The following is a 15,241-nucleotide window of genomic DNA, read 5'->3' on the forward strand; positions in this document are numbered from 1 at the left end:
CTGGATGTGACAGTGGCTTCTCCATATGATACAGTTTATTTGGGAGTTCTTGTCATTTATGTAAATATGTATAGTTAATTTGTGAATTTATCTTAACATTTTGTTAAGTATTTTTCTTCTGTTAGCTTCTTTTCTGTTTCCAAGTGTTATCATCAAACGTTCATCTATCGATGTATAAAGGGTACACATATGTGAAATAATTTTCTGTAATGTTGCGAAGTTGTGATGTGATATTTTTGGGTACTGGAGATGAATATTGACATAGCTATTTCTTCTTGTTCTCTTGGGTTTCTTTTGTTGGTTTTTGTAATAAAATCCCTGCTCCGTGGTACTTGATATCTTATCTCTGCAGTCAATTCTGGTCTTTTACTTCTGGAATATTTTTCATCAGATGGACCACATCATTTATGTGCTATCAAAGACACATCTAAATGATAGGAAATGCAACCACATGCATGGTCCCAACTTAGTAGTCTTAGTGTATTTTTAGCAGCTCCAGGCACCATCATATGCAAACTGGGGTATATGCTGCACATGGATCCTTGTTCTTGGAGCAGACGGTGAAGGTGAAGGATTGCCGTTATTCTATTGCTGAGACCTGGTGGTAAAGAAATGTATTTAGTACTGGATTCTTGTAAACTCTTAGAAAGGGGCTTTGATAGGTAATTTACTGTTAATTTTAATGACTCAATTTTATAAAGTTAATCCCAGCATTGCTTTTGTCAAATGGTTTTGAGTTGTGTGAAAAATGAGTTTTTTTAAGGCATGCCCTTATAGTAACTAGTAAGAATCAAATTTTATATTTGTGCATGCTGCTAGGAATTAAAACTACAGAACTATTTAGTTTACTGCTTCCATGTCTAGTTGGGGGTGAGAAGACATGAGATGGCAGGAGGATGAAGAGAGCATACTTTTTCCATTTGTACTTTTTGTCCTGTCATCCATATAAAATGTTTCTGTAGACCCCATGTTATCAGGTATTGGAAAGGGGTACAACTAAATTTGATCAGAGAAGATGGTGATACTAAATTTACTGATGAAAGCATCTCATGTAATGGTCCCATTGTTAAATCTTTTTCATTACTGTGTTCCCAGCTGCCATCTTATTTCAAGTATCACAATAAACTTTCTTGAGCAATTATATCTAATGTATCTGTGATCATTTTTTATCCTGCTGGACTATGTCAACCCAGCTTCTCCTGTGTATCAAGTTTTACATCACACTGAAAAAGTTCTGATTGGAATACAGTACTCTGTAAATAATCCTCCAATCTTTATGATGCATTCATTTTCATCGATTTGTATGCTTAATTGACATACATTAGTCAAACAAACAACATTCTGATTGAACTCGAGCCACTTTGTGGAACCCTGGTTGTTTTGAATCTAATGCAGTGAAAATGAAGATCTTTTATCTGTGCAAGAACTGAACAGTCTATTGCTTTGATTAGTTTTTGGAGTTGTATGTATCTCTCAGTGCAAAACATGCAAGCACAAGGTTAGGATCAACTGTAGCTGGATCAAGCTTATCAACTGTAGCTGGATCAAGCTTATCTTATTATGCAAAAGGCCTCTATATAACTAATTTATTTTCAAATGCTACCCATACAATTGTTTAGATCTTAAATTAGACATTCTTTTTATCTATCTGTGTGGTTTGTGTGTGGATGCATACATGTGTAATGTTTGGGCATTTAAAAAGATTTTTTACAGTTCATTGGGTAACGTTGTGTAGTGTTTTTTTTCACCACTGCAATAATGATGCAGGGTCCTTTTCAAACAACAATAATGCACAGAAGCTTATTTTTTTCTGTATTAATATTTATTGTTGTTTTTATTATGAATAGGTGTCTTCTTTTTGCTTTTCATTTCTGGTTGATGTGCACAAGTATGGTCAATATCTAGTTATGTTGGGTCAAACTGAGGATGCTGTGCTACTGTCATCTTACTAGAAGTTAACTGAAACACATTTAAGGTGATGAAAACTAGATGAAGGCGGAATTGCTAACACAATTATGCAAGCTCACTTAATTTTGTGTGAAGGTCTGCTTATTAGTGATTTGTGAACTGTCCTACTAATAGCTCATAATGCACAACTGAACTGTCATTAGTTTAGGTGTAAAATGATCAGTACAGAGGGCTCTTATTTTTGCTCCCACAAAGTAGCCGTTTAACCCTAGTAGCTAAGGGGATCACCAAAATTAGGATAGTGAGTAGAATGGTTTCTAGGATTTAGCTGATGTATAATTTCCCAAAAAAATAAATTCATGTTCAGCTATTGTTATTTTTTTGAAGAATCAAGGCGTTACTATAATTTGTTTCCAGTCTGATGCTTGAAGAAAATCTCGGTTTTGTTGCAATGACTGTTTTCACAAAGTTGACATCAATTAAGAAAGTTTATGATCTCCCTTTAAGTTGAGGTTGAAAGTAGCTATTGGGGGACTTGAATTTTCAGCTATTAATTGCTTGGCAGTTCTAAGGATCAGCATTTCATTTCCTTTACCAGGTATCGCACTTGCTTCTTCAACTCACTGTCCGAGAAAAGCTGGTGTGGATGTGTGACCATTACCTACAATATGCTGCAAAGAGTAGGAGTTGTTTCATTATAAATCATTCTGCTTGGGTATAAGTTTTGAACTTTTGGCTAGTTAATAACATCTGCAAGCACATTATGTTTGTCTGTATACAATACTTTCATGATTGAGTCTGACCAAGGAAATGGCTTCTAAGTTCCATGAGATAACTGATATTAGCAAGCTCCTGGGTATTTATTCCTTATAATTAAATTAGTTATGGCATGAGTGTTTACGTTGGATTATTTGGTCTCTACTATTCCGAAGATTACTGGGACTGGAACTTGCCAGTTTCATTTAAAAATTGTCAATCCATACAGCTAACTTTCTGATTTACCTCAAAGACATCATTAAATACTTTTATTGAAAGCCTTCTGAAATATGTTCAGCAGGTACTGTATGCATGAGTGACAATTTTAAAAGAGACTGTATGTAGAGATGACCTGGTGAATATGTCTTTGCATCCATTCTTCTTAGAGAGTCAGAATTCAACCATGGAGTTTTTGTCCTTATTATATGCTTGCTAGGTAGTTCTTTTTCTGTTGGTTCAATTGATGATAGACTACATTTGAGCATGCTTATTTTTCACCGCAAGAGAAGACATTTACTTATTCCATCGTAATCTAACTGCCTGTGAATATGAACCCTTCGGATAATTGACGTTAGAGTGAAGACTTGTCTCTTATAGTGTACATTTTTGGCCAGAAATTTAAGTAATCAATTTTTGCACTGAAACAGAAACACTGAAAGTGATCCATCAAAAATTATGTTAAATACGTTATGGTGAGCCCATATGCACTTGTCTAACGTACTTAATTCAGAAATTTGGTCTCCACATTTCATCTTGAGTATTTCTGCAATCTATGTATAAATAGTACCTTGTTGGGTGATTAGTGCAAGAAAAACTTAATAACCTCAATAAGCTGCCATAGTGTTTAATTGAGAATGAGGAGAGGAGGTTTTTTTATGCTGAGGCTTTTTAGGAAGGTACTAATGAGAATTCTGCTTATATCACCAAGCAGCTCAAATTTTGTTGCGACAAGTGAAGATGATGATTTGCCGGAGGATGTGAAAGAGGGACATTTTGTGGTTCACACCTTCAATGATGGTAAGCTGAAGAGGTTCATCATTGAGTTGGATTATCTAGCTCATCCAGGGTTCTTGAAGTTGTTGAAGCTGGCTGAGGAGGAATTTGGGTTTAAACAGGAAGGAGTTCTTGTTATCCCTTGTGGGCCTAATGAACTCCAGAGGATTCTTGAGAACCGGAAAGATTGGATGTGACGATGATTTCTCCATAGTAAACATATGAAGTTTATTCTGTAAATTTATCTTAACATTAAGTCGAGTATTTTGCTTCTGCTAGTTCGTTTCTGTTTTCAGGTGTTTACTATCATATGTTCATCTATCCAAGTGAGAAAGGGTAGAAATGCCCGTTAGTTATATATACGGTTTTGTAGCTGAGATGTGATCTGTTGGTTACTATATGTTGGATATGCAATTTTATATAGCCAGGATACTACATATCTTGTCTCTGCTCCGTTCCTTTACTTGATGAATATTTTTATCAAAGCAATCTGCTACTTCATTCACATGAAATGCACCCACACATGCATGGTCCCAGTTTGGTTGCCTGGGCATATTTAACCAGCTGCAGCCACCATCATATGCAAACTGGGGCATATTCTGCACATGAATCCATGTCCTAGGACAAGGTGAGGTGTTGCCTTTATTCTACTGCTAAGATTAGTTGGTTGTAAAGAAATGTATTTGATACTGTATTTATATTGTAAACTCTTTAATAGGGGTGAGTATTCTCATTTTAATGACCTGATTTCTGAAAGTTAAACCCGAAACTACTTTAGCATTGTGTTAATGAGTTGTTGAAATGTGAGATGCTGCAAGGATCAAATCTCAAACTTCAGCGTGCTGCTAGTAATTAACCAATCAGTAGTATCATAAAACTGCACTACTGTTTATTACTTAACGTCTCAACTTGGCCATGATGACAGGAGGATGAATAAAACGGATGTTTCTCATCAGCACCTTTTGTTCTGTCGTCCGTACAAAGTGTTTCTGCACACCCCATTTTATTAGGTATTGGATAGTGAAATGACTAAATTTGATCAAAGATGGAGATACTAAATTGAATGTTGATAAAAGCATCACATGTAACGGTCCCATTGTTATACACTTTTTTCTGTATTTTGTTCCCAGCTGCCATCTTCTTTCAGGCTCAAAATGCCTATATAAATGTAGCGCCAGTACTCTTATGTAAGAAACTCAATAGACTGGTAACTTCGCTTTACATTTTAATAATGGCTAAGGCTATAAACTTTGAAGGATTGAAGAAAGGAAGCATTAGAATGCTGAGGTTCATTCTGGAAAAGCTGTTAAGTACTCCCCCACCAGTAAAGGTGAAGGAAGGTCACTTTGTGGTAATAGCAACTAAAGGCTGGGAATCGAGAAGGTTCGTTATCGCATTGGCCTATCTTAATCATCCAGAGATCTTGAAGCTGTTGAAGCAAGCTGAAGAAGAATTCGGGTTCTCTCAGGAAGGAGCCCTGGCGATTCCTTGTCGACCAGATGAATTGCAGAAAATTCTGTGTGTTCAGAAACTGTGATGGACTGCTGGTGGCCATGAAGATCAATAATGCCACTGCAACATTGTCTTAGCTTATCTTAATTTTATGTTCTTCTTCTTCTAAATTTGAGCCTTTCTTCTTATAGTTTATTTTCTACAGATTTGGGTGCATCAGGACTTCAATTTTATGGTCGATATGACTACTAAAGTTTATAAGGAGAAATCAAATGAAACTAAAAAATTAGGTGTAAATTTAAGGAAACTCAAACCTCCAAATAAATATTAATTATTGGAGAAAGCAATAAATTACTAAATGCAACTTTCAAATTGCAAAAACAATAATACTCAGGACAATTGGATAATATCAAGTTTTAAATAGAGTTTTAGTTCAAAGTTACTGGCTAAAACATAGCAAGCATTAAGCATGTTCTACTTCGTGCCCTATGAATCTGCAAAACAAGGAATCAACTAACAACTTAAATTTGACTTATTAAAAGCCACTATACTTAAAACATAAAGTACATAACTGATAACAAATATTAATTTTGAAATATCATAACATTTCTTCCCCCTTAGAAATACCCTTGACCTCAGGGGTAGATGAAAATAATTTGTCTTCTCCTTAGTTTCCAATTTATAATGAGATGTAGTGATGCCTTGAACCTCTTTTGAAGATCCTAGCTTGAATCAATAATTTTCATCACCTTTAATTTTGGCCCTTGATTGACAAATGATTTATCATCACTGTAGCTAGGCATTTTAGCTTTGGATAATATCCAGCTTTAAATAGACCTTTAATTCAAAGTCACATTTGACTTGTAAGAGAAAACTTGAACCTTTTAAATATTGACTTTTTGATTTTTCTTCAATGATGCCACTACTTCGTTGCATTGTTTAACACCTCCATCATGCGCTGCAATTGCCAAATTGTCACTTCGTTGGAGACATTGTACTTCAACCATAGACCAAGAATTTCTTCCACATGTTTGATAAAATGGCCAGATGAGTTTAACCTTGCATCCCCATGTTGCTGATATTTCATTCATTTTGCACAATAATTTCTTGGTAAGTTCCTTCTGTTCAAGAATCATAGCCTCCATCATCTTCTGAATCCTCTATAGTCTTTGCTCCATTGTAAGGATTTGCTCTTTAATTATTAGTTCTGATTCTGAATGTCACGAACATTAAAGTTTATAAGGAGAAATCAAATGAAACTGAAAAAAAAAAAAAAAGAGGAGATTAACCTTGCATCCCCATGTTGCTGATATTTCATTCATTTTGCACAATAATTTCTTGGTAAGTTCCTTCTGTTCAAGAATCATAGCCTCCATCATCTTCTGAATCCTCTATAGTCTTTGCTCCATTGTAAGGATTTGCTCTTTAATTATTAGTTCTGATTCTGAATGTCACGAACATTAAAGTTTATAAGGAGAAATCAAATGAAACTGAAAAAAAAGGAGGATAAATTGGACTAATTCAAGAAAATCCATACTTTCGAATAAATATTAGTTATTCGAGAAACCAATAAATTCTTAAATACAACTTTCAAGTTGCAAAAATAATAATTTTTTTATTGAATAACATCAATATTTAAATAGAGCTTTAATTCAAAATTACAAGTCTGAAAATAATAAGCATTAAGCATGTTCTACATCATACTCCATGAATCCACAAAATAATTATCCAACTAATAACTTAAATTTGACTGGTGAAAAATCATTGACCTTTTGAATGTATGAATGTATCTTTCTTTGCTCCGGGATAAATTATGTGTAAATAGAATGTTAGATATTAATCCAAATTCAAGCAATTTTGGATGTGTCATATCATCCTAACATATGTGTACGCTATAAATGTTTCGTCAGATCGGAATCATCTGTTACTACAAAGAATCTGCTAGTTACTTCATAAACTAGACCAATGGGTAAATACTTTGATCCCAACAAATGTAAAATCAATGGAGTTCTTTCGCAACTCTAATTTGAACATATTCAAACCTCAAATATTTCTTCTACCATACTAAGAGACTTCATCAGTTCAATCAGTTACCATGCATGATACAAATAAGAAAAATTATCAGCCCTTCGCCTAATTATTTAATAATTCCTGTGGAACTTATCAGATGTCCACAAGTTTGTTATGTGCATCATTGAAACATTTTCCGTTGAGATCATAAGGATAAAATGTTCATTTACCTGTCGAACTCTTTTTTTTATTTAGAAGTTAGATAAAATTAGTGTCGTTTACTCACTTACTGTAAAACAAGATAAATCAATACTGATTTTATCCTATTTCTATTAATGCTCTGTCATCAGTCTATCTCTTTAACAGTTTCCAACATATTATTTTTATTATGCAGTTCAGGTTTGTGCAGCCTACCAAATGTTGCAAAATTGATGGGTGAAGCAGATACACAACTAAAGTGAAATTGAGAAATAATGAGACACAGAATCACACAGGGACACTAGAAATTACGTGATTTGCTTTTTAGCCTACATCCATGGGCGAAGACTGAAGGAAAATATTTATTAGTGAAAAAAGAGTTACAAGTATTGTAGTATTTTATCTCACTGTCCAAAACCCCAATACACTCAAACTCTCAAATCACTACTCTCTAAATAAAGAAGAAAAACTAAAGAGAATTCGATAATTTACAAATAAGGGGAGCTAGTGTTTTTATAGCCAAATTTTGGCTACTGTGCAATTTATTATTTTATTATTTTCCTTCTTCAGTGCAGCACCCTTTTTTCTTCATTCTCTTTCCTTTTGTTCTTCTTCCTCTTTTGTCTTCTTTCTTTTGCCTTTGCGGTGGTGCACTAACAGTCCCCACCGCTTTACTTTTTGACATTCTCCCACTTAGAGATTAGATTGGGAACCAATCAATCTCTACACCATCATTTATGTTTCGCCATTGTCATGTTGCTTACGTCTCTGTTAGGCCACAAGAGGATCTTGTTGGTGGTAAACTTGTGGGGAATGGAAAATGTAGAGAAATACAACAATAATGGTGGAACTTTATTATGTAAAGTAATGTGTTTACAACTAACTCTATATGTAGGAAGAAACTGCAGAAATTTTGTGTGCTTCAAGGCACGTTACAAATGTCGCTTTCCTTAAAACGTTATTTGCCCCCACCAATTGAGTGATGCACATGGGTTAAGCAAATACGCCTCCAGGATACAATGAAGTACTTGTTTGTTTGCTTGCGTTGTGCATCGACGAAAGCAAACCAGAATACTCTTGAATGTTGCAAGCCTGCCAAGAAACAATATATTGTTCCTGTAGAAAACAATATATTGGAATGTGAATGCACAAAAGAAATGGGTGTTTTGTGTTGAAATTCATACTAGAAAGGAATGCTAAGAAAAGAGTGGCGTATGATCATTCATTTTTATGTCTAAATGGCTTAAACATGACCCCTATTTGTAGATATACTTGTGCCCCCTCATTTGGGTTATCATCTTTCATGATACCCCTTCATTCATAGCCATTGGATCTAGATTTGATTTTAATCAATGATCCAAATTGAACCATCACCATTTCAAATGAAATGTCACCATGAAATGATGTATCTTTAAGTGAAATGTTGCCATGAAAAGTTATATCATTTAGTAAAAAGATACTTTTCTATAAGGCACAATTAATAGGACATGTCTTTACTATAAGACACATTTATTTTGAAAAATTTCCAACAATCTCCCACCATTTTCAAAATAAATGAATTTTGAAAAATTATCTTGCACAGATGAAGGTGTCTTTTGGACTTGAACCTTCACTTAGTGACAATACATCAAAGTTAATCAAGGTGGCATGGTAGGCAAGCTTTGAACCAGCGACCTTAATCGACTAACTGGATATATCTCACACATAAGTTTTTTAAATTCTCAAGTATTCCTTAGCCGACACGTGGATTGGCCCTGTGTCTATATCCTGTTTTCATGAGCGCTTTAGTAACCAGCCAAGTTACATAGGAAGCGGCACCACCTCTTACACTCACATAGGTAGACTTATCTAGAATGTCCCTGTAACTAAAACATTTATAAGTCTATTAAAAGCTAACTAGATTAACCTTTCCCATATGTTACAGGTATCAAGCACTAACCTTTAGGACGCATCTAAAAATATTATAGTGCTTGCTATCACAACATATGATGTACTTTTGCTCATTGAACCCAAGATCTTGATATTTCAAGTGTTGGGTTGAGTTTCCATCATTGGTGATAAGATGATGCTGGCTTCAGTCCCATCCCCTTAGAAGTTTTAAATACAATATCCCTTGCAAGGCCTTTAGTTAAGGGGTCTGCCAAATTTTGGCATGATTTCACAAAGTCAATTGTGATTACTTCATCTGTAAGTAATTGTCTTACATAACTATGTCTTAGACCAATGTGCCTAAACTTTCCATTATAGATTTGACTATATGCTCTTGATAAAGTTGTCTCACTATCATAGTGAATAGATACATGAGGCATTAGTTTAGGCCAAATAGGAATTTCTATAAGCAAATTCCTTAACCATTCAGCTTCCTTACAACATGAAGCCAAAGCTACAAATTATGCAGCCATGGTGGAGTCTGCTATACAAGTTTGCTTATTTGATCCCCATGAAATAGCTCCTCCACCAAGATTAAAAATCCAACCACTTGTGGATGTATGATCATCTCGATCAGTAATCCAACTAGCATTCGAAAATCCTTCCAAAACTGAAGGATATCCAGTGTAGTATATACCATAATCCATTGTACGTTTTAAATATTTTAGAATTTTGTACACTGCTTGCCAGTGTGCTTGGCTTGGATTACTAGTATATCTACTGAGCTTTCAAATAGCAAAAGCAATATCAGGCCTAGTACAAGTCATCGCATACATAAGACACCCAATAATACATGCATATTCTAATTGAGATACTGATCTGCCAGTGTTAGGATACAGTCTTATGTTTGAATCAAAAGGTGTTGACACAGACTTACAATCATAATAATTAAATTTCTTTAAAATTTTCTCAATATAATGTGATTGGGTCAAGACTAGGCCATTCTCATTTTTTATAATTTTAATCCCCAAAATGACATCAGCAAGTCCCATGCCTTTCATATCAAAATTAGATGACAATAATAATTTAGTGAGTTCAATGCTCTCACTATCAGTACCAAAAATTAACATGTCATCTACATATAAACAAATAATCACACCTTTATTTCCATTGAATCTGCTATAGACACATTTATCAGATTCATGAATATTAAATCCATTTGAGACAATCACTTTGTCAAACTTTTCATGCTACTGCTTTGGAGCTTGTTTAAGACCATATAAAGACTTGACTAGTTTACAAACTTTATTTGTCCTGGCATAACAAACCCTTCTGGTTGTTTCATGTAAATTTCCTCATCTAATTCTCCATTTAAGAAAGCTGTTTTTACATCCATTTGATGGATTTCAAATTGATAAATTGAAGCCAAAGCAATCAAGACTCTAATAGTAGCAATTCTTGCAACAGGTGCATAAGTATCAAAATAATCAAGGCCTTCTTTTTGTGTAAAGCCTTTTGCTACTAGTCTTACTTTAAATCTTTCAATTGTTCCATCAACTTTCTTCTTCTTTTTGAAAATCCATTTACAACCTATAGGATTAGAGCCAGGTGGTAAATCAACTAATTTTCAAGTCTTATTACCCACAATAGAGTCCATTTCATCATTAATGGCCTCTTTCCAAAAAGCAGCATCTTGAGACTTCATTGCTTCTTCATAGGTGAGGGGATCAGACTCTATAGTAGATGTGATCATGGTCTGTTTTGATTGTGAGTCTCTTGTCCCTTCAACTAAATAGACTATAAAATCTGGTCCAAAAGATTTTATAGTCCTTATTCTTTTACTTCTTCTCAAATGATTTTGCTCATTATTAGCATCACGCTTTTGACCAATTTCTATTTGTTTATCATTCTTTTGAGAATCAATACTTTTTGGTATAGTGGAAAATCTATTTTCATATAATATTGTATCTCTAGATTCCACTATAGTATTGATCTCAACAAAGCTATTAGGTTCTGTTACAAGAAACCTATAAGCTTTACTATGCTCAGCATATCTCAAGAATATGCATTCAATGCCCCTTTCTCCTTTATCTTAGGTTTTGGTAGTCTTATAATGGCTCGACAAACCCAAAACTCTTAGATAAGAAAGATTAGGCTTTCTCTTTTTCCATAATTCATATGGGGTTACCTTTGTTTTCTTATTAGGCACTCTATTTAAGATATGACATGCAGTTAAAATAGCTTCACCTTAAAAACCTTTACCAAGCCCAGCATTAAAAAGCATAGCATTAACCATTTCTATTAATGTCCTATTTTTCCTTTCAGCTACGCCATTTTGTTGTGGAGTATATACAGTGCTAGTTTCATGTACAATGCCAACAGATTCACAAAATTCAGAAAAAGCATATTCACCTCCTTTATCACTTCTAAGACATTTAATTTTAGTGTCACAAAAATTCTCAACTTCATTTTTATAAGTTTTAAATTTTTCTAACACTTGATTTTTAGAATGTAATAAATACACATAGCAATATTTTGAAAAATCATCAATAAATGTTACAAAATATTTTTTTACCATATTTAGAAGGATTACTATGCATATCACACACATCGCTATGAATTAAATGCAATAAAGAAGATGTTTTTTCAATTTTTGGAAAAAGAGATCTTGTGATTTTAGTCTGTGCACATACTTTACATTTTTCATGCATATCATTTTCATGCTTAGGAATTAACTCTAAATTTCCCATATCATGCAATCTTCTAATATTCACATGTCCTAAACGATTATGCCACAAAGATAATGAATCAACCATATAAGCAGAAGAAACATTTATATTATTGATATTGAGTTTAAATATTCCTTCATACATGTATCATTTCCCAACAAAGGTACCACCCTTAGATAATAAAAATTTGTTTGACTCAAAAACAAGTTTGAAGCCAAACTTATTAAGAAGGCTACCAGATACAAGGTTTTTCCTAACTTTAAGAACATGATAAACATCAGTAAGAGTTTAAAGTTTTTCCAAAAGTAAACTCTAGTTGCACATTGCCTTTCCATTTAACTATTGCAGTGGAGGAATTTCCCATGTAAAGAACACTTCCATCATCCATTGCTTTATAAGATTTGAAAAGGCTACGATCCTTGCATACATGCTTAGTTGCACCAGAATCTATCAACCATGCATTATCATCTTCAAGAGCATTAATCTCAGATATCATGGCCACAAAATTTGTGTTCGAAACTTCCTTTTGTTTTTTCAGAAGTCGACAATCTCTTTTGAAGTGGCCAGGTTTTCCGCAGTGGTGGCATGTACCCTTCTTTTTCTTCTTATTGTTTTGATTCTCTTTGGAATTAAACTTTCTCTTTTGATTATTCTTAGGGTGATTAGAATGCTTAAACTCCTTCCCTTCCTCTACGACATTAATTTTAGAGGATGTAGTAGTCTGATCCTCAAGACTATTAAGCTTGAGTTCCTCTTCAATACGAAGACTTTGGCCTAAGCCATCCAGACTAATTTCCTCTTTGCTATGTTTAAGACTTTTCTTATAGTCTTTCCAAGAGGGAGGAAGTTTATCAATAATTTAAGAGACAATAATAGACTCATCCATTTTCATGTTATGTTGGTTGAATTGATCAAGAATATGCAAAATCTCATTATATTGTTCAACCACAAGTTTATTATCAACCATTCTATAATTAAAAAATTTAGAAGCCAAGAATTTCTTACTTGTGGCATCTTCCATCATGTACTTAGCCTCTAATGAGTCCCATATCTCTTTTGTTGTAGGTTTGTTGTGATATTGATCAAACAAAGTATCAGACATGGCATTGCAAATGTGTCCCTTACACACATAGTCATCTTGCTCCCACTTATGTCGCACTCTGGTTTCCCCTAATGTCTCATCCTCACGTTCTTGAGGCTTTGGTATTGTGAGAACATAGACCACATTGAGGCTTGTCAACAAGAAATGCAACTTTTTCTGCCAACGAATAAAGTTGCCACCATCGAACCGCTCCAATTTGACAAAATCTACTGCGAATTGTCGAAGAGATGAACTTGGTGCCATTGTTGCAGAAATAACGTCTTAAAATTATTGGTGGTAAAATTGTGGGGAATGGAAAATGTAGAGAAATACAACAATAATGGTGGAACTTTATTATGTAAAGTAATGTGTTTACAACTAACTCTGTATGTAGGAAAAAACTGTAGAAATTTTGTGTGCTTCAAGGCACGTTACAAATGTCGCTTTCCTTAAAACGTTATTTGCCCCCACCAATTGAGTGATGCACATGGGTTAAGCAAATACGCCTCCAGGATACAATGAAGTACTTGTTTGTTTGCTTGCGTTGTGCATCGACGAAAGCAAACCAGAATACTCTTGAATGTTGCAAGCCTGCCAAGAAACAATATATTGTTCCTGTAGAAAACAATATATTGGAATGTGAATGCACAAAAGAAATGGGTGTTTTGTGTTGAAATTCGTACTAGAAAGGAATGCTAAGAAAAGAGTGGTGCATGATCAGTCATTTTATGTCTAAATGGCTTAAACATGACCCCTATTTATAGATATACTTGTGCCCCCTTATTTGGATTATCATCTTTCATGATACCCCTTCATTTATAGCCATTGGATCTAGATTTGATTTTAATCAATGGTCCAAATTGAACCATCACCATTTCAAATGAAATGTCACCATGAAATGATGCATCTCTAAGTGAAATGTTGCCATGAAAAGTTATATCATTTACTAAAAAGATACTTTTTTTATAAGGCACAATTAATAGGACATGTCTTTACCATAAGACACATTTATTTTAAAATTTTTCCAACAAATCTACTCCAGAGAAACTTGCTCGTATTGATCGGTTTTGTCAAAACAGGTGCTAGGTTCTCCTTGGTATGGTTTTTCTGTAAATCCACACTTTCATCTTCCACTACTTCTCAAACGAAGTGATACTGTACCCCTATGTGCTTTGTCCTGTAATGAAATGCTGGATTTCTTGCAATATGCAAGGCACTCTGTCTATCACAAAACACATGAATTTTCTATTGTTTGTGCCCGAGCTTCTCCAATAACCTTTGTATCCAAATAGCTTCCTTGCAAGCTTGTGTAGCTGCCATGTACTCTGCTTCTATTGTAGATAAAGCCACAATGGTCTGCAATTTTGAAACCCAGCTTACAGTTACTCATGCAAGTGTAAACACATAACTAATATTGGATTTCTTTTTATCAAGGTCTCCTATAAAATCTGAATCCACATAACCCCTGACAGTAAACTCTGATTCTTCATAACATAATGCAACATCTGAGGTTCCTCTAATATATCTCTGAATCCTCTTCACAGTTATCCAATGCTCTCCACTAGAATTCACCATGCATCGACTGACTACTCCCACTGCTTGTGCAATGTCTGGTCTAATACATATCATAGCGAACATCAAACTTCCCATTGCTAATGCATACGGTACTTGAGACATTTCCTTCATTTCTACTTTATTGCTAGGATACATACTTGAGGATAATTTGAAATTAACAAGAAGTGGGATAGAGATTGGCTTACAATCGTGCATGTTGAAGTGTCACAAGATTTTCTTCAAGTAGTTCTTCTGAGAAAGTCAAATCTTTCTGTTATTTATGTCGTAGTGAATTTGCATCCCTAGAATCTTGTTTGCTGGTCCCAAGTCCTTCATTTCAAACTCCCTAACCAATTATGCCTTCAATTCTTGGACTCAATCTTTGTTGGGGCCTGCAACCAACATGCCATCCACGTAAAACAACAAAATAATGAAATCATTATCTTCAAACCTCTTGTAATATGCACAATGATCTAAACTGAGTTTGTTGTATCCAAGGCTCATGATGAAGGAATAAAATCTCTTATACCAACACCTCGGCGCCTGTTTGAGACCGTAGTAGAGATTTGTTCAACCTGCAAACCAAGTTCTCCTTTCCCTTTTCAGCAAAACCTTCTGGTTGGAGCATATAAATTTCTTCTTCAAGTTCTTCATAAAGAAATACAGTTTTTATATTTAACTGCTTTAGATG

Source organism: Citrus clementina, unplaced genomic scaffold (genome assembly GCF_000493195.1).
Source record: "Citrus clementina cultivar Clemenules unplaced genomic scaffold, Citrus_clementina_v1.0 scaffold_6, whole genome shotgun sequence".
In the NCBI taxonomy this organism is placed as follows: Eukaryota; Viridiplantae; Streptophyta; class Magnoliopsida; order Sapindales; family Rutaceae; genus Citrus; species Citrus x clementina.